General features: G+C 38.0%; 1 protein-coding gene across 14 annotated transcripts in view; it reads right to left on the reverse strand.

Moving 5' to 3' along the window:
- The window catches only part of ano1a (anoctamin 1, calcium activated chloride channel a), a 330,549-nt gene that overhangs the window by 196,907 nt on the left and 108,933 nt on the right, over positions 1–24,709 (reverse strand). The window contains exon 1 of one of the 14 annotated variants that reach the window (XM_073906388.1): positions 11,629–11,675. The exons of 12 other annotated variants lie outside the window; for them this stretch is intronic. The gene's annotated coding sequence lies outside the window, so the exon portion shown is untranslated. Of the gene's footprint in view, positions 1–11,628; positions 11,676–24,709 lie in introns of those variants that run through there. One more of the 14 variants, XM_068222213.2, reaches the window with a different exon arrangement.

The following is a 24,709-nucleotide window of genomic DNA, read 5'->3' on the forward strand; positions in this document are numbered from 1 at the left end:
GGGAAGGCTAAATTGTCCATAGTGTATGAGTGTGTGTGTGAATGTATGTGTGGATGTTTACCAGAGATGGGTTGCGGCTGGAAGGGCATCCGCTGCTTAAAAACTAGCTGGATAAGTTGGCGGTTCATTAATAAAGGGACTAAGCCGACAAGGAAATGAAATGAACATAATAACAATTTCTTTTGGCAAGGACTGGAACACAATTATGTATGGGGTCAACTTGACATCAAGAAAAACAAACATGGTCTGCTGGGCATTTATTGTCTAAAGGGACAGCGGCCACGAAATGAAACCAGACATTCATCCACAGTGATGTGGGTGCCTGGATTGTAAAGAAAGGGCTCAGACACATTCTCCCCTGTCACTTTCACTGCCAAAACAAAAACATGTGACAAAATCTCTGACTGAAAACCTTTGCGTAGAGGCCATTTTCAATTAAGAGAGCTTAAAGAGAGAGCCTATGGTGCACATAGAGAAATAGTTTAGAAAGCTTTATGTGCAAGCTCTTATATCTTTGCACCTACACTGTAAACCATGAGAACTATGTTTTCCCCTCGAAAAACAAAAAACACGGGAAATATTAAGGTTCTTGCAAGAATTAGGTTATATCAAAGTTCTCATGACAATAAGGATTCCTCTTCCCACCATGTCATGTGAACTGTCAGTGATTCTTGTGATACTACAGATATGGTTGTGCTATATATATATATATATATATATATATATTTATTATACTTAACATATAAAAATTCAGTGCATATTATAAAATCAAAGCATGTTATAGTGACCTCAATATCACCCAAAACAAATATGTGTAATTTTAAAAAATATTTCTAATGTTTTATACAGGCGACGCAGTGGCGCAGTAGGTGGTGCTGTCGCCTCACAGCAAGAAGGTCACTGGTTTGAGCCTTGGCTGGGTCAGTTGGCGTTTCTGTGTGGAGTTTGCATGTTCTCCCTGCGTTCGCGTGGGTTTCCTCTGGGTGTTCCGGTTTCCCTCACAGTCAAAAGACATGGGATACAGGTGAATTGGGTAAGCTAAATTGTACGTAGTGTATGAGTGTGAATGAGTGTGTGTGGATGTTTCCTATAGATGGGTTGCAGCTGGAAGAGCATGCGCTGCGTAAAAACTTGCTGGATAAGTTGCCGGTTCATTCCGCTGTGGCGACCTCAGATTAATAAAGGAACTAAGCCGAAAAGAAAATGAATGAATGTTTTATACAGCTAAAAGACTCTGTGGTCACATTGACCCCAAGGAACACCGATGTTGCAAAATGTGTACAGGGCATTGAAAAAATAATATCTCTTTAATTTTATGTTTACCAAGTTTTTACCAATAAATTGGGAAAAGACATTCAATATGAAGCAAAAAACAAAAAACAAAAAAAAACTATGTCAACTATATATGCACATACGTTTAACATTGCATGGGGTCAAATTGACCCCAAGCATAATAGAAGGGTTAAAGGGATAGTTCACCCAAACAGGACAATTCTGTCATCATTTACTCACCGTAAACTTGTTCAAAAGATGATATTTTAGAGAATGCTCATAGCTGGCACCCACTGACTTCCTTGATATATTTTTTTCCTATGGAAATTGATCAGTGCAAGCAACCAGCATTCTTCAAAATATCTTCTTTGGTATTCAACAAAAGAAAGAAGCTCATATAAGTTTAAACCCAGAGAGAAAATGATTGTTTAGAGTGAACTATCCCTTTAACAAAATAATATACATTCATCTATATGGATATTTGAGATTAAATCCTTCATGAAGTATTTATTTATTGATTAAGTAAATATTAAATCCTCCACATGTGGAAATGCAGCAACAGGTGTAGTTAGTGCAGGGCAGAAAGCACAGCCCTGAAGAACTGACCCCAGAACAGGTTCATGTGTGATTTTCAGCGGAGGAGCACTGGAGTTTTTATGACATCAGAATGACCTGAAGAACCAGCATGCGGTCTGAAAACAAACAGAATTGACCCTTTGGCAACAGCATCTAATGTCACACGGGGTGGCAAAAGGAGACGCTCTCTTATATAAGACTGTTATATTTAATTCACTTGAGTTCATACGTTACGTTAAAGAAGCCGTGACGCACTTAACAATTGAGTGACGTCACCGCTGACATCAGATCGCTGCTGAAAACCCCTCCAGGGGTTAAAAACTTTTAGGATTTAAGTCAGCATGATGTGTTTTTCTCAAGTAACAAACTCCCGGATTAACATGCTTTGATGGAACCACATTCTTATAAAACTATTTAAATTGTTGAAACGGTTGATTGTAATAATAATTAGAGTGTTTTGCAAGTTAAAGAGACCAATGGAGAATGAAATCTCTGTTATCATTTACTCACAAAAGAAGATATTTTGAAGAATGCTGGTTGATGGTATCCACTGCTTTTCACAGTATATTTTGTCCTGGAAAAATTTTCAATTAAGTACCCATGGAAGTCAAAGGGTACTATCAACATTTCTGAATATACACTACCTGACAAAAGTCTGGTCGCCTATCTAAATTTTAGGAACATCGGATAATACCTTGATGTCTAGTTGATCGGTTGGTAACAGAAATGGCTTATATGAAAGGCAAAGGCTTCTAGATTACGCTTATTTTGCCTAAATAAAATATGATCATGCCTTGATTTTTATTATTTAATTAGTCTGGTCACTTAACAGAAAAAAATGTAGAGTATAGAATAAAGTCATGGTGCAGTGGAAAAAGAATGAATATTGTGTATGACTCCCATGAGCATAGAGGACTGCATCCATACATCTCTGCAATGACTCCAATAACATATTAATAAAGTCATCTGGAATGGCAAAGAAAGCGTTCTTGCTGGACACCCAGAGTTCATCAAGATTATTTGAATTTGCCTTCAATGTCTCCTACATTTTACCCTAGACATGTTCAATAATGTTCATGTCTGGTGTAGTGTATGTAAATGAGTGTGTATGGATGTTTCCCAGTGGCTGGAAAGGCAGCTGCTGCGTAAAACCAGCCTGATCTCACGAGAAAACGTAAGTATTTTACGTTTTGCCAGTTTAGTGGCTAATTCGTACGAATTTGTACGAGTTCAGTCGTACAAAATGATACGATTATAAAAAGAAGGCGTGGCACCAAACCCCACCCCTAACCCCAACCATCATTGGGGGATGAGCAAATCGTATTAAATGGTACGAATTAGATCGTATGAATTCATACGAATTAGCCACTAAATGAAAAAGTTTCGAATTGCCGTGAGATTGTGTTGGTAAAACACATGCTGGATAAGTTGGCGGTTCATTCCGCTGTGGCGACCCCAGATTAATAAAGAGAATTAGCTGAAAATGCAAATGAATGAGTGACTACTTTTACTGTTTTACTTTAAATGGGATTAACGTGACCTCAAAAATTATGAAATTTGAATCTATTCCTGTATATGTATTATATTACTTTCTCATTTTGGCCGAAGAGTTCAGGGTATGCACACTCTAAAAAAAAAATGCTGGGTTTCATACAATTGATTTGTGTTAGGACAACATGAAAGAATTAAGATGTTTTTTAAACAAATTTAAGTGGATAGAACATTAAAGTTGGCTCAAAAAACCTCAAGAATTGTGTTGATTCAGCCTCTTTTAAACAAGTAGTTTGAACATGCAGCAAACGTCACTTTTTTGAGTGTGCACTAATATTTTCTTGTTAGAACCAGGTATTACAATCATATTATAATTCCTATTATAATTATAGTTATAATTGTCTATTTATCAAAACATTCTACAAAAAAAAAAAAAAAAAAACTGCACATGTACTGGAATAGATATAATAGGTTGTATTATATGATTCCACACAGTTGAAGTCAGAATTATTAGCCCCTCCTGTTTATTTCCCCCCCTAATTTCTGTTTTAATGGAGAGGAGATTTTTTCAACACATTTCTAAACATAATAGTTTTAATAACTCATCTTTAATAACTGATTTATTTATCTTTGCCATGATGACAGTAAATAATATTTGACTAGATATTTTTCAAGATACTTAAAGTGACATTAAAAGGCTTAACTAGGTTAATTAGGTTAACTAGACACATTAGGGTAATTAGGCAAGTTACTGTATAACGATGGTTTGTTCTGTAGAATATCGACAAAAATTTATACCTTAAAGGGGCTAATTATTCTGTCCTTAAAATGGTGTTTAAAACATTAAAAACTGCTTTTATTCTAGCCAAAATAAATCAAATAAGACTTTCTCCAGAGGAAATAATATTATCAGACACACTGTGAAAATTTTCTTGCTCTGTTAAACATCATTAGGGAAATATTTAATAAAGAAAATAAAAATCAAAGGGGGGGCTAATAATTCTGACTTCTACTGTACATATAACATCAAATCCAATCACTCTCCTATCTATCTTACCACTCTCCTTCCTTCTATTTGGAAGATACACTCAGGTCCTCCAAATGAAAGCTATGATCCACTAGATGTCGCCATCTGCCAAATCTCTCAGCAAAATCATCATCAACCTGTTAGCAGTTGAGGGTTTAGAGATCAAGGAGTTGATCATGAAGTAAAGCACGAATGTGGCTTGAGCAAGCAGAGTTTTAACAGCTTAAAAAAAATTACATTAATAAATCATCAAATACATAATCGAATAGAGAAAACAGTTTACCCATCAATGACAACGGTGATTCAGAACTGAAACAAAGCTGATCCTAACATCAAAGCCTACTTAAGTCATTGTCTACATTACATCTCATTGACATTTCCAGCTATTGGTGCATATTTGGAGATTGTGGTAAAGACGGATTCACTCTGAATTAGTAGGGAATTAAAATCCACTTTAAGAATTATTAGCCCTTCTATGAATTATTTTTATTTCAAATATTTCCCAAATTATGTTTAACAGAGCAAGGAATTTTTCCACAGTATTTCCGATAATATTTTTTTTCTTCTAGAGAAAGTCCTATTTGTTTTATTTCAGCTAGAATAAAAGCAGTTTTAATTTTTAAAAACCCATTTTAAGGTCAATATTTTTAGCCCCTTAAGCAATATTATTTTCAAATTTCTACAGAACAAGCCACTGTTAGACAACGACTTGCCTAATTAACATAGTTAAGCGTTGTACTATAAGCTGCACTGTAAAATATTTGACCTTAACATTACAGTAAATTACTGACTAATAATTGCACTACTTTCACACTAAGGTACTGTATGCAAGATCACAGTAAATTACTGTGAGGTACGTCATAATACCAATAATTCTGTAAATATTTTTAATTATCAACAAATAGCCTGTACTAGCATAAAAGTAAATGTGTATTAATTTCTATGTTGAATAAAATATTAAGTGTTTGTATTCCTATAACTAACGGGCAAAACATATAGCCATTTTACAGTAATTTGCTGTAATCATATGCCTGCCTTAATTTCACAATTCTGAATATGCAAAACTTAACAGATAAACCCTGAAAAGAGACACTAATTTAATTTACTGTAAAAAACTACAGCAACATGTTGTGAAATTCTGGAAATTTATTACAGTGTGAATACTAGTATCTTGAAAAATATCAAGTAAAGTATTATGCTTTCTAAAGTTGGTTAACAAATTTAACATATCCCCCAACACTCTATTTATATATTTTAAAATAAGGGCAACACTGATTAGACACAATAGGGTATGTATCTTTATACCCATCTGATTTTAAAATGGATATATATATCTCTAAGAAAAGGAACTGTCTCCTATCTCTATTGCTGTCTTTCTAATGTTTCTCAAAAGAAAGACTATTGCTATCTTATTTGTCTCTGGCCAGTACAACTATAGATTGGTAAACTGTGTGGGATAATACATTCCCCGCTTCCACAAACCCTAATCGCCAGTTTATTCACTTTAAAACTGTTCACAGGGCAAATTTAACTGCATGTATACAACATATCATAGGTTTATCTTCAACTCCTGTGAACCACCGCGTCCAGATACCTTTTTACATACGATGTGGGAATGCGGGAATGTGCAAAAACTTTGGGTTTCTGTGTTAGACATTTTATTTAAATTTACAAAAATTTGTTTCCCTAAAGATCCTGTATTGTATATTATTGAATGATAACTCTCAATTTTGGTTAGCTGCTTCAACTGCTGCAAAGAAAATGTTGGTAGAGAGGTGGAAACCTCCTCATGATCTCTCAGTTAAGCACTGGTTCCATTCACTATTGGAAACACTGTCTCTGGAACTGTCATCAGCACAGATCAACTATACTAAACTGAACAGTGTGGAAATTCTATATAGGCGACGTCAAAGAAATCTTTGACACTTAACCCTCATCTGATATTATGAATGTCAAATCTAATGCGATTTATTAAATAGCTTGGTTTTCTGATGTGCATATGGGAGATACAGTGCATTCGGAAAGTATTCATAGCGCTTCACTTAATCCAAAATGGATTGATTTAATTTATTTCCTCAAAATTCTACACACAATACCCCATAGTGACAATGTGAAATTTTTTTTTTTTGAAATTGTTGCAAATTTCATAAAATTAAAAAAAAAACTGAAAAATCACAAGTACTTAAGTATTCACAGCCTTTGCTCAATACTTTGTTGATGCACCTTTGGCAGCAATTACAGCCTCGAGTCTTTTTGAATATGATTCAATTTTAGACTCATCAGACCAGAGAGTTTAGTTTTTTATGGTCTGAGAGTCCTTCAGATGCCTTTTGGCCACTTCCAGGCGGGGAGTGGCTTCCGTCTGCCACTCTACAATACAGGCCTGATTGGTGGATTGCTGCACAGATGGTTGTTCTTCCGTAAGGTTCTCCTCTCCCCACAGAAGAACACTGGAGCTCAGACAGAGTGGCCATCAGGTTATTGATCACCTTCCTGACTAAGGCCCTTCTCCCCCGATCGCTCAGCTTAGATGGCCGGCCAGCTCTAGAAAGAGTCCTGGTGGTTCCAAACATCTTCTACTTACGAATGGAGTCAACTGTGGTCAATGTAACTTTCAGAGATGCAGAAATTTTTCTGTAACCTTCCTCAGCCTTGTGCCTTGAGACAATCCTGTCTTGGAGGTCTAAAGACAATTCCTTTGTCTTCATGCTTGCTTTGTGCTTTGACATGCGCTGTCAACACTGGCACCTTATATAGACAGGTGTATGCCTTTTCAAATCATGTCCAATCGACTGAATTTACTACAGGTGAACTCCAATGACTCCGCTGAAACTTCTCAAGAATGATCAGTGGAAACAGAATGTACCTGAGCTCAATTAAGAGCTTCAAGGCTGTGAATACATATGATATTTTATTTTTAATAAATTTGCAAGAATTTCAAAATATCTTTTTTTCACGTCATGGTCATTATGAGGTAGAAGTTGGAGGAAATAAATGAATTTAATTCATTTTGGAATAAGGCTGCAACATAAAAAACTGCAAGTGAAGTGCTATAAATATTTTCTTGATGCACTGTATACGGGGTAATAACTGTTAAAAGTATTTTTCTGCCTGATTGTTAAAAATATATATTTTCATTTAATATTAAATAATATAATATTTTAAAAAATAAAATAAAAAAAGGAAAATATTATGTACTGTCATCATGGCCAAGATAAAATAATCAGTTGCTAGAAATTAGTTATTAAAACGGTAAAACTTTACAATAAGGTTCATTAGTTACTGCATTTACTAACATGAACTAATCATGAACATCACATGTACAGCATTTATTAATCATAATTAAACATTTACTAATGCATTATTAACATCCAAGTCCATGCTTGTTAACATTAGTTAATGCACCATGAGTTAACATGAACTTACAATGAACTACTGTATTTTCATTAACTAACGTTAACTAACATGGACAAATACAGTAGTAAATCTATTGTCCATTGTTTGTTCATTTTAGTAAATGCATTAAGTAACATTAACTAATGAACCTTATTGTAAAGGGTGACCATTAAAACTATTTTGTTTAGAAATATGTGTTGAAAAAAGCTTTCTATTTAATAGAAATTGGGGATACAGGGGGGTTAATAATTCTGACTTCAACTGTTTATCATAAATAAACAATATAACAAATTTATTATTGATGAACAAGATGATCTATGGCCACAAAGTATGACTCGTGTGTTAAAAATTATTACTGCGTCTGAGTTTTACCAGTTATTGATGTGATTTTAATTGACGACATTTGAATTTCACTTTTTTGAAGTGTACAAACAGATGAAACAGAATATTAGAGAGACGTTCACAGTCTGGACAGGACTGTTCTGTGGTCACTCCAAATTCCATTCTGACAGCAAGAGCTCTTTAAGAACTCTGAAGTGCTCATTCAGCATAGACCTACAGCAATGTGGGTTTGGGTGAAAAAAGGTTTTCTTTTGCTTTCTTTTTTAAAAGCAAGCAGTTCACAGCAGTTATTCTAGACAAATTATCGACACTGAGAAACCCTTCAATCCCGATGTCCTCTGAAGTGGAACTTTTAACCCTTTGTCAGTCCCGCAGCCCTCTCCCACCCTCAACTGGCTGCCCTGTACAGCTTATAGTTCAGACAGGTACAGGTGCACAGGCTGCAGCATTAATGGTGTGTTGATAGTGTTTGGTGTGGTTAGGTTCAAAGCGAATGATCTTGTGTGACCTGTTAGTCTGTGTTCTCCATGTCTGTCTCTCTCTCTCTTTGCTCTGAATGGGTATCGGGAGGTGGGCCGAGTGATTGGGGGGAGTTGCTGTAGGCTGACTGAATCTGCTTTTCAGCCACTGTCTCTCTGCCTCTACCCAGCTGTGCGAGTTAGTGTTCGGGGATTTGGGATATTTTTTCCCCACTGTGGCCGGGCCTCCCTCCTGGTGGCAGAGCGCTAACTCCCAGACTAAAAGAGAATATGACCCCCTGCCTCCCACCAATAGTCCCCCAGTCGACTGCTGGGAGGCGATGTGCTGCATGGTGGTCTTGCCCGACAGACCCTCCACTGCTTTCTCAGGTAATACCAACAAAAGAGTCCTTAAATTGAGTTCAGACCCCTCTTTCTTAAATAGAAGCAATGCTTTTGCTCTGTAGGAGAACAACAGTGTTTCTTATATTTTCAGATGGGAACAATAAGGACATGAAGATCTTGACAATAGGTCACACTTTATTTTAAGGTACAATTCTTGCTATTAACAAAACATTTGGCTCAAATAACACAGAATTTGCTGCAGATCATGCGCAATATTTAGTTTTTAAAGGGTCACGCAACACCAAAACACATTTTTTGAGCTGTTGACAGTCGTATATGTGTCCCACACTGCTAAAAACACTATTAGGACACCTATATTTCACTAAAAAGTGTAAATTGGTTGTTTTTGCGTTATTTCAAGCAAATTCGTACTTCCTGTTTGAAACAAATTTTTGAAGCTGCGTCACGGTCATGACATAATAGCGTGTATTCCAGCGTGCAGACTGGGCGTCTGTGCCAGAGTGAGTCTTATTACGTCTTACAGTGTGATGCATTAATGCATGAGTAAGGCTTGGTTCAAACCAATCAGCGCGCTCTATTGTGCAACTTCATTAATATTCATTACTGTGTTTACACGACATAGACGCCACGTTGTGTTGGCAAAACAAGCGTGAAGTGTTGCTTTTATAGTTTGCTGCCGTTAAGTTTTGTTTTAATTTTCTCTCTGTGAGAGCTCATCTGGATCACGTGTGGATTAACAGTGTACGCGACGCTCGACAACAATAACTTACGTGTCTAAGGAGGATTATGGTTTACCTGAGAGCTGTTCTCATCTGCAAACGCTGAGATCGGATTCGGAACCGAGTGCAATAGTGTTAGGACCACAACCAAACTTTAACCTCGTGTAGGGTTTTTACCGCAATTTGTGACCGGAATAACACACACGGCTTTCTGACACTACCTGCCGTGTGCATCTAAGTTTCCGGGAAATGCTGAGGTTTTCTCATTCGCCGTGCGGTATCAAACATTGCATGAAAAATACACGCTTAGAGCAGATCCTCGAATCAAATATCTCGTTTGTCGCGAGGGGCATGAATGAATTCCCTGAATGAAAGAGCCAAACTGCAGTTAAAGTCCACCATTTAATAATTTGGCAAATAATTCGACTACAGATGTCCATGTAGGTTAAACACCATCTCTTTCTCCTGTGTGTATTTTGACTGAAACTCGCGCGTGCCCAAATAGACACTCCCACACCCTCCCACTTTAGTTCCGCCGACACTCCCCCTAAACAGAGCTGGACACGCCCACTTTTCTGACTTTTTCCAAAGTAGAGGTGTGAAAACACCCTGCTGAAACGAGGGGGTTTCATGGCCCTTTAAGTATTAATAAACAGCCATTTTAATAATAGGTAGGTATTGCAGGATTCCCAGTCTAAACCAAATGTCAAATCACCTTTTCTTGACTTTCAACAGCTACGTAGATACGTATGCGTATATGCGCATAAATGGTGTATGCAAGAATCCTAGGTAATTTCAATACCTTTTTAAAACTTTTAAGGACCACTTTAAGTTTTAATCAGTATCAAACCTTTAACTTAATAAACAGTTGTTAATAAACAGTAGTAGTTAAATAAATCAATAGAGCACAACCATGCAACAGAACTCGGATAAGCTCCAAAGAAACAAAGCTTGATAGAATAAACTACGCAATTGTATTCAGCAACAGGCTTCAGCCACGATTTAAACTCGTCTCTTCCCAACCTGGAGTACGCAAACTTACATTTTCCCATTTGTCGTCAGTTTCACTCCATGGTTTTGCTACATGTGAAGAGCGTTACATCACCTTCCAGTGTTTGTCGCAAATTACGTGACATCACCCAAATAAAGGATCATGGCCGGATGCTCCCCGGCCCGAACCAATCGCGTGGATCGAGCAAGCCATTGTTAATATTATAAGGAAGATAAATATATTTATGCTTTTTTGGAGTGAAACACTTCGGACAACACTTGAACAAAATTTAAGACCTCATAAAAACGTGATTTTTAATACCTTTTAAGGGCCTTAACTTTCTCATAATTGATTTATAAACTTTTAATGCTTCTTAAGACCCTGCAGACCCCCTGATGAAAAAAACCCCAAAAACGGTTGATGGAAATGCCATGATGCACATACATCTCCACAGCAACTCCTTTGGAAATATTATTACCAGAAAAAAATGACATGTTAAATACCTATTTTCAGCTGTAAATGACAAACAATGCCTGATATTCCATGACTTGGACAAAAAGATATAAAATTCATTGACTTTGAATGTTTTGAATAGACCTTTGAAAAATCCACGATATTCCCGAAATCCCATGACCTGTGGGAACCCTGGTACTAAGCCACTAGATAATAGTAAAAATGTGTACTCAAACTAAAGTGTTACTGAAACATCATTTGGCAATGACTTAAATAGACTGGTAGATAATAATAATAATAATAATAATAATAATAATAATAATAATAATAATAATAATAATAATATTAATGAAAAGAGTGATTCATAAATCAAAGCTCTAGGATGTTTGTCATCTCAACCTTATAATGACAATCCCCGTACGCCTTTCACTTGCCAAGCGCAAACACAGGGATACACTCTTAATTCCACTGAGTAAACATTTTTACAGCACTAAGCAAATCTGGATTTTCCCATTATTTTGACAAAAGGCCACTCACCTCATCCCCTTGTCCTTGTTGCTTTTTGTCCCAGAAAATCCCAAATCAAATGACAAAGCCTGTTCTAAACAAGGAGATTATCACACACCTAATCCCGACTTCAGACCCAGGAGACATACACCGTGCCTCGTTGAGGCCATGACACAGCAAAAAAAAAAAAAAAAAAGACCCACGTCCATGTTCCCTTGGGTTACAAAAGAATGACAGATTTAAATGGAAAGGAATTGGGCCAGGACAGATTAGAATCTCCAGTGGGCGATTATGAAGTTCTTGCTCGAAAGCTATAAAATTGTGGATTTACTTCCCATCACTTTCTTGAAGCATAAAATCAGACAAGAAGAAGATATTGCACAAGATATTGGCTGTGATCTGATCATTAGTTAATGATGTTTTCCAAGGCAAGCATCACTATTGTTTTTGCGCATACTCAACATTTCAACCCCAACTTGGAGACTTTGATGTGGAACATGTCCCAGATAGTGATACCTCAAATAGTGTTTGTGGAGGTGAGATGTGAATTCATGGGTAATTATACTGACCTTGTTTCAAACAATTCAGTACTATTTTACAATTTGTACAAAGACTTTTTTTTGAAGAAGAAGAAGGTGAGCATGAAACTGCACCCCTAAACTTTAAAGGGTTAGTGCACCGAAAAATTTGAACTCTGTTATTAAACACTCAGTCTTCATTAAAATTCTGTTATTAAACACTCACTCTCATGTTGTTTCAATACCTCGAGACCTTCGTTCATCTTCGGAGCAGTAATAAAAACAATTTGGATGAATTCTGAGAGCTCCCTGTTCCTCCAAAGACAGCAATGGTCCTGACTCATTTAAAGTCTAGAAAGGTGCCAAAAAACATTCCAAAAAATGTGTCTTCAATGGTTCAAACTGAATATTATGTAGCTACGAGAATACTTTTGTGCACACATATAACAAACTAATTTTTCCACGTTTCACTCCCGCTTCACTCTTGCGCTTGTCCTTTTTTTGAATGGATCAGATGACGGAGACACTTCAATAATCACACACAGGTTATTATAATCAGCTCAAGAAGTTCGTTATATCAAATATAGAAGCGATCGCAAGCTAACAGAAGAAAGCGAATGCCGCTTGCACTTTTAGATGGGCTTGTAAAACAACATCTTTCTCCCGTTTGGTACCCTTTCGAAAGGGTTTCCTGAAAAAGTGGTACGGTACCACTCATACCACTCAGTGGAAACGGGCAATATTTGTCCCACGCTGTTAAAAACACTATTAGGAAAAAGTGAAAATTGCTTGTTTTCGCATTATTTTGAGTAAATTCATTCTTCTGGTTTGAAAAGAAATTTTGAAGCTACGTCTTGACAATTAGATCCTTTTGTGAATTCCAGCGTGTAGATTGGATGTCTGTACCAGCGGGTACAATGTTTCATCTTTGAGTTTTCATCATTAATTCCAGAGATAGACTTGGCTCAATCAGCGCGCTTTATTGTGAATGAGGTGCAACTTCATTAATATGCATGATAGTTTCGAAGACTGATTTTACATATTACAATGACTAGAGACAGAATACAATGATTAGAGGCAGAGAGACACCATGTTGTGATGCCAACTGTAATTAAAACAAGTGGAAAAAGAAGAATTGTGTGGAGACATGGGACCTCAGTTTTGCGTTTATAAATGTGCTGTAACGAAGGTTTTGTTTTCAATTCTCCGCTATGAAAGTGCAGCTGGACTGACATGTGGATTACAGTAGTCTGCTAACACATGACAAAAATATATTTGTGAAGGAAAATGTTTTACCCGAGAGCTTTTTGCATCTGCAAATGGTGAAATCTAGATTTGTCGCTCGTGTTCTTTTAAAAAAGACGCGGTTCCAGTTTGTGCTGATTGTCCTGTCTCTACAAATTTGGTAAGTGTGTGATCAATGTTCATTGTTTATGTTTATTCTACGGCAAAGTTAGTTAGTACTGTCAGCAGTACTCTTTTAGTTTTTAAAGACATACCTTGGTCAAAATGATTTAGTTGATTTAGATGGGCTGAAAGATCCGCTGTAAATGCTGCTCTCCTAATGTAAACATGTAAACATTATCAACCTATTACCGTCGTGTAGGATTTTCTAAGCATTTTGTGACAGGATAGTCTATCCACAGCTTTCTGATGCAACCTACCGAGTGCACCTAAGTTACAGAGAAATGCTGAGTTTTTTTTCCCATATGCCTTGGGGTATCAAACATTCCATTAAAAGCAGCAGTTCCTCACATCCAATAACTCGTTTGTCACGGGGCGCATGCATGAAATGTTCCTGAATAAAAGTAAAGGTGCCAAACTGCAGGTAAAGTCGACAAAGTAATAATTTCGCAACAATTCGATTACTAATGTCCATGTGAACGCAGTCACTGTCTTCCCCCCCTGCATCTGTGTTTGTTTTGCCTGTGTGAAAATCAGCGAGTGCTTGAACTGAAACTCCCAATTTTATGCAAACCCTTCCTTCTTTTGCTACTCAACACTCCCACCTAAACAAAGCTTGAGTCACCTTTTTGAGAGACTTTTTTCAAACTAAATGTATGAAAACACCCTGCTCAAACCGGGGTGGGGTGGGGGGGGGGGGGGGGGGTTATGGCCCTTTAAAGACTTTATTTAACAGTTTCTGTATTTCAGTGTCAGTATAGGGTGCATTTGCACATGACCAATTGTGACGTGCAAATTTATTAGTTTTTCTTCGGCTTAGTCCCTTTTTTATCAGGGGTCACCACATCAAAATTAACCACTAACTATTTGGATGCCTGTCCAGCCACAACCCAGTACTAAGAAACACCTATACATTCTCTCATTCACACACGCACTCGAACACTAAGGCCAATTTTTTTACCTAATTCAGCACATGTCTTTGGACTGTGGGGGAAATCTGAGGACCCGGAGGAAATCATTGCCAATACTAGGAGAACATGCAAACACCATACAGAAATGTCAACTGGCTCAGTTTGGACTCGAACCAGCGACCTTCTTGCTGTGAGGGGACAGTGCTAACCACTGAGCCACCAACAATTACACCTAACAAATAATCGTGGTAATGAATGAGATGGTAATTAGACCTCCCCGAAGAGGAAAATTGTGTGACATGAGCAAATCTAAAATATACATTGGGCTTAAATGTAAATTGGGCCCAAATGTATCAACTGAAAATGTCACCTTCAAATCAGTCAGAAATTAGCTAAAAAGAAAATGAAAATGTTGTGTTGAATTTTTCTCGACTCTCATATCTTGTGTTCGAGTCATATCTTGTGTTCAAAAAATCTGTTAATATATGTTTGTGGCTTTGTCTTTTGCACAGTGCATGTGGTAGAAGTTTTGTCGTCAGAAGAGAATGCAACGTGTGAGTAGATATTTATTTGTTAAGCATGTTTTTAAAACTTACTGCTGTAAATGGGGGTGTCCAATATTAGACAGCCAAAATCCTGCCAAGTTTAACTGGATACACCTGGCTGAAGGTTTCTGGTAATCCTGAAGATTATCAGCTTAATTAGTTGGTTTAGTTGTGTTTAACTGGGATTGCGATTAAACTCTGCATGACAGTGACCCTCCAGGACATGCACTGGACACCCCTGCATTGTGGTAGCTGATGCGATGTGTTGTTCAAATGTTAATTTGCCCTCAAGAGAATAAACAAAGATGCTCAGTCCATTCCTAAATTAGGTGGACACCATCAAATATTGTAATTAGTCTATTATCAGTATGGCTAAACCATGTATCAATGACCAATCATCCCACTGCAACTATCTTAACCCATTACATGCTAGGCAGAGTTAAGCAGCATTTCTTGCTAAACACCTGGATCATTTCCTCTTAAGAGTCCGGCCTTTCAATCTTGCCACTGCAAGCAAAGGATAAGATCCCCAGAGGTATAATAAGTATTTTTAGACCTGCCATCGTCCATGTACAAACACCATGCCCTTCTGACAGGGCCTACAAGGCCTTAGACAAATATTTTTAGCATTAAGGGGCCTGCCTGCATGCTAACAGTCTGTCTCATGAGCAACACATGGATTGGAAAGATTAAAATGAATGTCGAAGAAGCTGTCAGGCCATTTAGATGGTGCAGAGTTGGACAAGTTTCTTCCTAAATTTAGTATTTTGTATTTGCTAGTCACTGTCATTTACATGTAACTAGCTACTTCACAATATTTCCATCTATGAAATGTAATGCACTGGATTACTTTTGTTTTACTTGTAGGTGACTTTCACACACACAAAAAAAGCACATGACTACATTTCCAAACCTTTCATTTAGCCATTAACTGATTTTTGATTGCACAAGGACAACAGTCAGTGCTTCACAACAGGTCAGTTATTGTTTGAAATAATATATATAAAAAAATAAAACATTGTTTTCTAAAATTATAAGCTGAACCTCTTTCAACAATAGATCCATTAATTTTTATAAAGTCAGAAAGCAGTTACGTTGTCATGGCAAACATAGACAAAGCTCGTTACATGATATGCATCACTTAAGACTAAGGCTGCGTTCGAAATTGCCTACTACCAAAGAGCTTAGAATGACCAAGAGGCGACACTCAATAGAACGTTCCATTGCAACAGCAGCGCCCAGCAACAGCCCCGGATTGCGCCATTTTGGAGTGAAAGTGATCGGCTGTCCATTTGATCTCATTACTGTCGCGATGGCAAGCAGCTGTTTTGTTTTTTATTTATTTATTTAAAAAGCGCATTAAAGCTGAGATATAACCTGAAAGACGACAATACAACACTTACTATCACAATCATCAGCACTTTTAATAGTTTATTTAACAAACTTATAATATCCTGTTGTTCTATTGGAGTTTTCATTCCAAAATGGCCGCCACGTCCTCTAGTGGCTGTTTCCCAAATTACACTAGAGTGTCGCCTCTTGGTCATTCTAAGCTCTTTGCTACTACTCATTAGATACTTAATTTGAATGTAAACGTACTACTTAGCTGTTATAAAAGTACGTTCTATACAGTATGAATATGAGCACTATAAATGGTACTCGGACGTACTACATCTGCCATTTTGTCATGATCACGTGACCTACTCGCGTCAGTCTCGTTCGTAAATTATCTCGTGGGGCATCATGTGATAGTGTAGCGTCTATGTGACACACACTTCAGAATCTCGCTGGAAGTAGTAGGTCATCCAGGTACTTCTTACACACAGATTTTCGAATTCTATAAATTTAGACAAACAACTCGTCTCGCATACTGATTTTATCATACTATATAGTATAGAAGTATGCGGTTTTGGATGCAGCCTCTGAAATATGTAAATATAAGATTATTTGAATGGAACATTATCAGACTTTAACATTAGTTCTCACAAATATGATTTCTCAATCATTTCTTTCAAGACTGGATTTGTCATGTAGTAGGCCATAGACTACAGTCCTCATGTGTGACAAGGTTTATTGTCTATTAAGCGTAATCCTATTTTCTACAATATTAAATAAAATTATGACAAACAATGAATGAATATGCTTCTATACTTAGCATCCTAAACTTTCCAAAGGTGGCAAATCTTAGTACAGACATGACTTACTGTAAATTGCTGCCTATTTGAACTATATACTTTAGTTTAACTTGTCATCCCTGGTTTTGATAGGGATTTTGCTGACAGGGATGATACGATACATCGAACTCTGGTAAATATAATACAAATACATACTATTTTACCTGCAAATAATTTTTCTGGTGCTGCAGCATTAATATTTTGCTTTATTCATTCATTAATGATATGGTATTGTATGATATGGTACAATTTGGTACGCTTTTATGGCCGTTTATACTGTCAAAAGGTACCAAAAAGCGAACCGTACCATACCATTTTTTTGGGTACCCTTTCCAAAGGGTACCTAGCACAACAAAAGGATACCAAAAGTCAGAGCTAGACGTACTGATCGCTATTGGTTTACAGAGAAACGTCACTAGCGCATGCATAAGCCAGGAGAATTAAAACAAAGGAAGCACCATTTTTAAATACAAAGCCAAAACATTACACCGTGATACTATATACATATAATAAAAAGTCATGGTCGACCCGAGCTTAAACAAACCTTGTCGTTGTCTTGATGAACTGCCACAAAGCCAAGAAGACGAGCAGAATCTACCCTGTGCTGTTGTTTACGAGGCCGTCTAAAAACGCGAGTGGCTTTCTTGAGAGATCTCACGAACGCTTGCCGTGCGTCTATATTTGAAAAACCAAAGTTGAGCTGATGATAATAACATGCGCGTGATTCATTGATCTACATTTATAATCAAGTTTGAAAGGTTAGTAATGAACATTTAAAGTATTTGTTTGTATTTGTGTTTTATGAGAAGTGCTTCTTGCATGATATGTAAACAACCCTTACAGCTTTACATTTACATTTCCTCGAACAAGAATGACGTCGACTGAAACTTTCTGTTGTATACCACACCTGCCGAAAGGGTACCATTGGTACCCTTGGCAGGGGATACACAAGCCTGATATAGGTGACCTGTACCGAATCACACCATATTTCAATACCATACTTCGTACCATACCATACTTCGTGGAAACGAGGCATAATTTACCTTCGGCTTAGCCCCTTGTTTATCAAGGGTTGTCACAGCCGAATGAATCGCCAACTATTCCAGCATATGTTTTACACAGTGGATGCCCTTCCAGACACAACCCAGTACAGGGAAACACCGATACACTCACACATCCACACACACACACACACACACACACACACACTCATACACTACAGACAATTTAGTTGATTCAATTCACCTGTACTGCATGTCTTTAGATTGTGGGGGAAACTGGAGCATCTGGAGGAAACCCATGGTATCTTAGGGTATACCCCTCAAAAATTACATTCTTCAGTACCTTAGATTCTTTAGTAACTTGCATTACTGAGATTTTAATAAATAATGATGTTACAATAAATAGCAAAAAGTAATATACTACTGTAATCACATTCCTCTTTGTCCCAACACTATCTAGATGCAACACAGGCTGTAGCGAAGTAAGCAAACTAGATTCACAGTCTTCAGAGGAATGAAACAGTAGAAGGTAACGATGATTGTGATTTTATATTCAGGAGCACAAAAAGGGAATTTCACAAGTAATGTGTTAATGTTATATTTGCTCACTCCCTCACATGTTAGTCATAACAGCAGTCAAGAGATTTCAGCGCTGGGCCACATCAGTGGAATATTTACCTTGTTTATATTTAGAGACTGAAGTTCAATGGGGGAAAAAAAAAACAGTGCACCCGGCCTCTTGCTCAGGCTAACAGTGTATCATCATGTCTGAGTGGCAGGCGGTGGCCCTCTGATCATTGTAACAGCTACTGGACCTGCACTTTTCACCTTTCTGAGAACATACGCAGATCTGACGTGGTCATCTGAGACAACCTTTATCAGTTGTGACTTGTTTTGATCACTAACGTGGTTCGGGTTCAGTTCCCAAGAAGTAACTTGCATCGCCCTTCTGCACACGTACAGCTCTTGTCCGTGCAACCCGACAGCTTACTTATCTGTGAGTGACAACGATGCATGGCGCTCTGATATAATACGAGTAGTGCTGAAGGATTGGAGTTCATCAGATATGCTTATCTTCCGACTTTCAAAGCAACAGCCTTCTAACCCGCCGGCATGGTGGCACTCCATGGCCGCCTGTTCATACCGGCAGGTCGTGACCTTGACAAGATCCAATGAGAGATCCATAATGGTGATCGAGGGCAGTTTCCTGGGCCGAGATGGCTCCTTCTCCCCTTCCCCCATCAATCTCCACTTCCAACAGAACTTCAACAAAGACGACACAATTGGGAAACAAGAATGCCGAGGGTCAAAAAGAGAAGGAGAAGGAGGTGGTGGGTGAGGAGGGAGGGGGGCGGTGGGGTCGAGACAAATCACATTTGATCCAAAGATAGTCAATGGCTCTTTAACTGGGAGCATGCTTTGGGAAGTATATGGACTGTGACTTTCAGGGCCTGTTTGCACAAAAGTGATGTGCCTTTGAAAGGGCCCCTGAATTGACAGCTTTTTCTTGCTCTGTGTGGTGCGGGCCAGGGCCCCAAGACACTCATATCACTGGGCCGTGACGGCAAGGAGAGGAGTTACACTTTGAAAACACACGGGGTTCCATTGGTCCAAGCTTTTGTTCCCCGGCTCGCAGGCCACTGTTCCTGCTCGTCGCAAGAAGACAATGAGAGGGCAGCCACTGGATTGGTTGCTCCCAAATCGAATAGCAAATGGCTGCCGATGCAGAACTAATCTGTGAAGAGGTCTTTCCTGTGCGATAACCACCCCCTACCCTTCGGCTGCCCTCCACCACCTCCTCGAACCAGCCAGCGCAATCTTTGATGGGAGATCACACAAAAAAGTCCAACCAGCTTTAAGGAACATTCTGCTTCTTCTTTTTTTTTTTTTTTTCTTCCCGAGGCTCCCATTCGTTCTTGTTCCTACTTATTTGATGTGGCAGCAATTAGTGAAAGACTTTTGTGCCTGGAGAAGATGGAGCAGACCACTTCAATGATCACGTTTATGCTCTGAATAGAAAACAAAAAAGCCAAGGGGACAGATAACATGTTCACATCAAACGGCCACACCGGTTGCACTTGTTACTGTTATGGCTCGTTCTCCTCTTTTATGGCGGGCCGAGCGAAGTGTTACTTTTCCCATGAGAAAGCTTGCTGGGGGCTGAGTGACATCATAGGGTGCCCCTTTTGCACCCACCTCTACAGGCGCTGAGCGGACTCGCATTGATGTGAGCACCTTGCATTCCGCCGGCGCCTGACCCCTTTGATTGCTCCCGCTTTAATGGCCCCATTGAAAGATAATAACAATTAGAGAGTCCTTTCTGAGGTGGCCTGTTTATTCTTAATGACAACATTTTTTAATCAGAAGAGGCAGGAGTTGGCCACCTCTGCTCTAGACGCCCACTGAGATTTGTCGCTCCCGCCCCAAATAAAGGGTGACTGGGATTAGTCTAGTCTGCGAGGACTTGCATAAAGTTTTGTTAATGCCAGCCTATTGCAACTCACCGTTGTTAGAATCAATTTTTTGGAGGAATATCTGCCTGTTCCCATAAATTTTCTTCAATGTCATGCTGATGACTGTTCTCTGACCGTAATTATGATTCGCCATCATGCTCCATGCAACAATGCAATGTGCATAGTTGAGCGGCAACTCATTCCACTGCATCTGTCACTACTCTCTCATAAAATGTCTGCTTACAATTAGGAAAATGCAGTTAAAAGCAGCGTTATTTCACTTACAAGAAACCAGATTAATGATCGGGGGATTGGTCTCGTATAGAGGAAAAATGCTTTACCAGAAATTCATACCCAGGTCTTTGAACAGCTTGCGCCCTTATGTCCTTCTATACCAACGCAAATCTCCAACGTTAAATTGTGACCTTGTTAAAACTGCTTAAATCACTCTGACTCCAATTAGGCTTCCAGAATGAAAGAGACAACTCAATTGGAGAGGGATCAAGGCAGGCCCCTTAATCACATAATGAAAGATTCAAGTGCCTTTGGTGAGCTCACAATACACAAAACACACAGCTCTGGCTTTGTTTTAGCTGTTAAATGTGTGTATTCCTTAACCACGCTGTGTTGCACTAATTGCAAGGCTGACTTGTTTATTGTGCATGCACAATGCAATTGCTGTAGATTAAGCATTTGAGGGGACGGCTGGAGTAATTCGATAATAATACAGTTCGGGCATCATAAAGCTTTTTTTATGATTAAAGCGGGTTCTAGCCAAAACATCTGTGGCTTTCATTCAAATGTTAGCACTTCTAAAATAATTACAGGCAAAGAATGCTCTTTTACATGCTTTAGGGTTCACACTTTTCCAGTTTTTCTTTACCTTGATTTTTCCTCTCAATTCCATTCCTTTATATTAAAGGTATAGTTCACCATTCTGTCACCATTTACTTACCATACACTTGTTTCAAACCTGTCTGACTTTCTTTCTTGAGTTGAACACATATATTGAAAAAAGCTGTAAAACATTGACTAACAAAGTATTTGGTTTTCCTATTATGAAAGTCAATTAGGAATGCAACGATTATAGATTTTAGTCGGAGGAATAATCAATGTTTCACTGTTATCATTATTTTTATAATGCATTCATTAATTTCAAAACACTACTAGTTTAGAAAGTATTTTAAAGTGTTATTTATTGCTGCTCAGTAACTAAATACAGCACAAAATAATGATAAAAACAAGCAGTATTTCTCTTTGGACTTAAAAATGTTTTTGGCATTTAAACATACGTAATAATTTTACACTGAAAAAAATCACAGAACAATAAATTAATAAATAAAAATAATGTAATGCAGTGGTTCTCAAACTTTTTTCACCAAGTATCACATCAGAAAAAAAAATAGTCTTTCCAAGTACCACCATAATGACCAGTATTGAAATACAGTAGCATGGTAGGCCCAATTAGGCAGCTTTACCTCTGCACAGTTAAAAAAAATCGTATTATGAATATTTATCGTCAGCCACTTTAAACACTATAAATAGTTTGAACATTAACACTGCACTGTGCTTGCAGGTAAAAATAAATAAAACGTCAACGTTTAAATTAAAATGTGCTTTTAAAACTTAATTAAAAATGGCACTGTTCTTAAAAAGTAGAAAGAAAGCTGCTGTACTTATAAAGTAATGATATATAGTAACCTATTCATCAAAAACTGGAAATGTTCCGTGGACCTTATAATAATAAGCTATATGTCATCATATGCAAAAACTCTTTGATAAATTTTGAAATATAAGATGCATGTATATATGACTTATTTGCATATTTCTGAAATCTAAACATTAACTTGTATTTTAAATATATTAATTGGATTTACATATTTAAATTAGAAATTAGATCTGCTTACTGCACTTTACAGTAGGCTATTTGTGTTAGAAAAGCAAGTGATTAAACCATATCTGTCAACATTGGGATATAAAAATACAGGATACGCCCCCAACAACCATTACAAATATGGGGAGAAAATTAGCTTAAAATGATAAATACATAACAGACATTAGAAAATTAAAAATAAAATAAAAGATTTAGCCTATTAAAATCAAGTTACTGATCACATCAGTAAGGGTTAAAAGTGTGTTCATTTTTTTTACTTTAATTAATTAGGGATTCCTCAGTGTACCACTAGGAGGAAGCCTGCTTAGCTTACCACAAGTGGTACACATACCATAGTTTGAGAACCACTAATGTACTGCAACGTGAATCTAATGCTGTGTTCACACCAGATGTGGCACACACGAACAAATTGCACTATTTGCTTCATTCGAGGGCGAGGCAGTGGCGCAGTAGGAAGTGCTGTCGCCTCACAGCAAGAAGGTCGCTGGGTAGAACCTCGGCCTAGTTGGCGTTTCTGTGTGGAGTTTGCATGTTCTCCCTTCCTTCGCGTGGGTTTCTTCCGGGTGCTCCGGTTTCCCCCACATTCCAAAGACATGCGGTACAGGTGAATTGGGTAGGCTAAATTGGGTAGGCTAAATTGTCCATAGTGTATGAGTGTGTGTATGAATGTATGTGTGGATGTTTCCCAGAGATGGGTTGCGGCTGGAAGGGCATCCGCTGTGTTAAAACTTGCTGGATAACTTGTGAGTCGTTCCGCTGTGGCGACCCCGAATTAATAAAGGGACTAAGACGAGAAGAAATGATGCTTCATTCGAACATCAAATTTGCTTCACAATAGGATTCACGTCATGGGCGGGGTTTCTGTCTGCCAGTGACTCTATCTTTGTAGCTAAATGGCTAACATGGTTTTTATTGAGAGGATAGCTGTATTTTTGTGCATTAGGAAGGCTGAAAAACAGCATAGATTTGTTTGGCGCCATGTCTAAGTGCAATAGATACTTTCAGGGGTGCGCCCAGCTCTGTGAAATCATCAACTCCTCCAGAAACTATACCTGGATGATGGAGGCTTTTATTGGAGCTTCTGACTGAGCCAAGCCCAGTTGTTCGGTGTCAACAAGAAGATTTTACCTTTGGGACACCAACAACAGGCGCTTCATCATAATCACGGCCCTACAAGAGAAAGATCCTAATTGGTTAATGTCCGCTGAAGTTTAGATTTTCCAACTTGATCGATTTGTGCGATAAGCGTCAAACGTGCAGGAAGCTTATCTCGCACTGATTTATTTGTGCCAATCTCATCATTCGGCCTTTAGTTACGACACATCTAAACGGCCCTTAATTAATAGCCACAGCAATAGTGTGTGTCCGTATTAGCCACAGTGTATAAGCATGAAACTTTAAATTAGCACACAGTTGGCATAACTTAGTTTAGTTGCAGCAGTTTTGTTCTGTGCAAAAATGCGATGTTGAGAAGCCTTTTTAATTAGTTAACCATGACAAATAAAATTGCAGTTAATAGTGAAATCGGTTATTTGTTGCATCCCTAACGTCAATGGTCTTAGACTTTTAGCTTCCTTTAAAATATATTCTTTAGTCTTCAACAGAAGAAAAAAACTCATAAAGGTTTTGAAATAGTGTAATAAAGTTATTAAATTTTCATTTTTGAGTGAATTTATATACTGAGTATCAAGGATTTCTCCAATTATAGAACAAAAAATCTATTTTTAATTCAATTTGTTGGTGGGTTTTGAAAAAGATCTGCAGTTTTTAAATAGGGTGCGAATGATTTAATGGCCTCACGTCCTCTGTATAGAGGCGATGTGAGGAATTTAGTGTTCAGACTGTAGAGTTGACAGTGTTGTCCACACATCTGTCCCATAAAGAGAAGGCAACAATTCTTCAAATGCTGCAAGGAAATGACAAGTCAGTGAAAAGTCTTCCAGGGTGATCAATAAAAAGTGTTCGGCATTGTTGGCCACCCTGGACAGGAGGAGACGTATGGGGAACCATCCCAGGTCAGGCCCTCAGGGGCTTCTCCTTTCTGTGATTGACTGACTGAAGGCTTCATAGGGTTTCTCTCTCGTCGACTAATGCAGCAATTTGCCACCTCATTACCAGCTGGATCCGCATTGCCTTGCTGGACCTGTATACTGTCTGGCACCGCAGGCCTGCCTCATCCTCTCTCTGTCTCCGTCTTTCTCTCTCTTTCTA

This window comes from Danio rerio, chromosome 7 (assembly GCF_049306965.1).
Source record: "Danio rerio strain Tuebingen ecotype United States chromosome 7, GRCz12tu, whole genome shotgun sequence".
Classification (NCBI taxonomy): domain Eukaryota; kingdom Metazoa; phylum Chordata; class Actinopteri; order Cypriniformes; family Danionidae; genus Danio; species Danio rerio.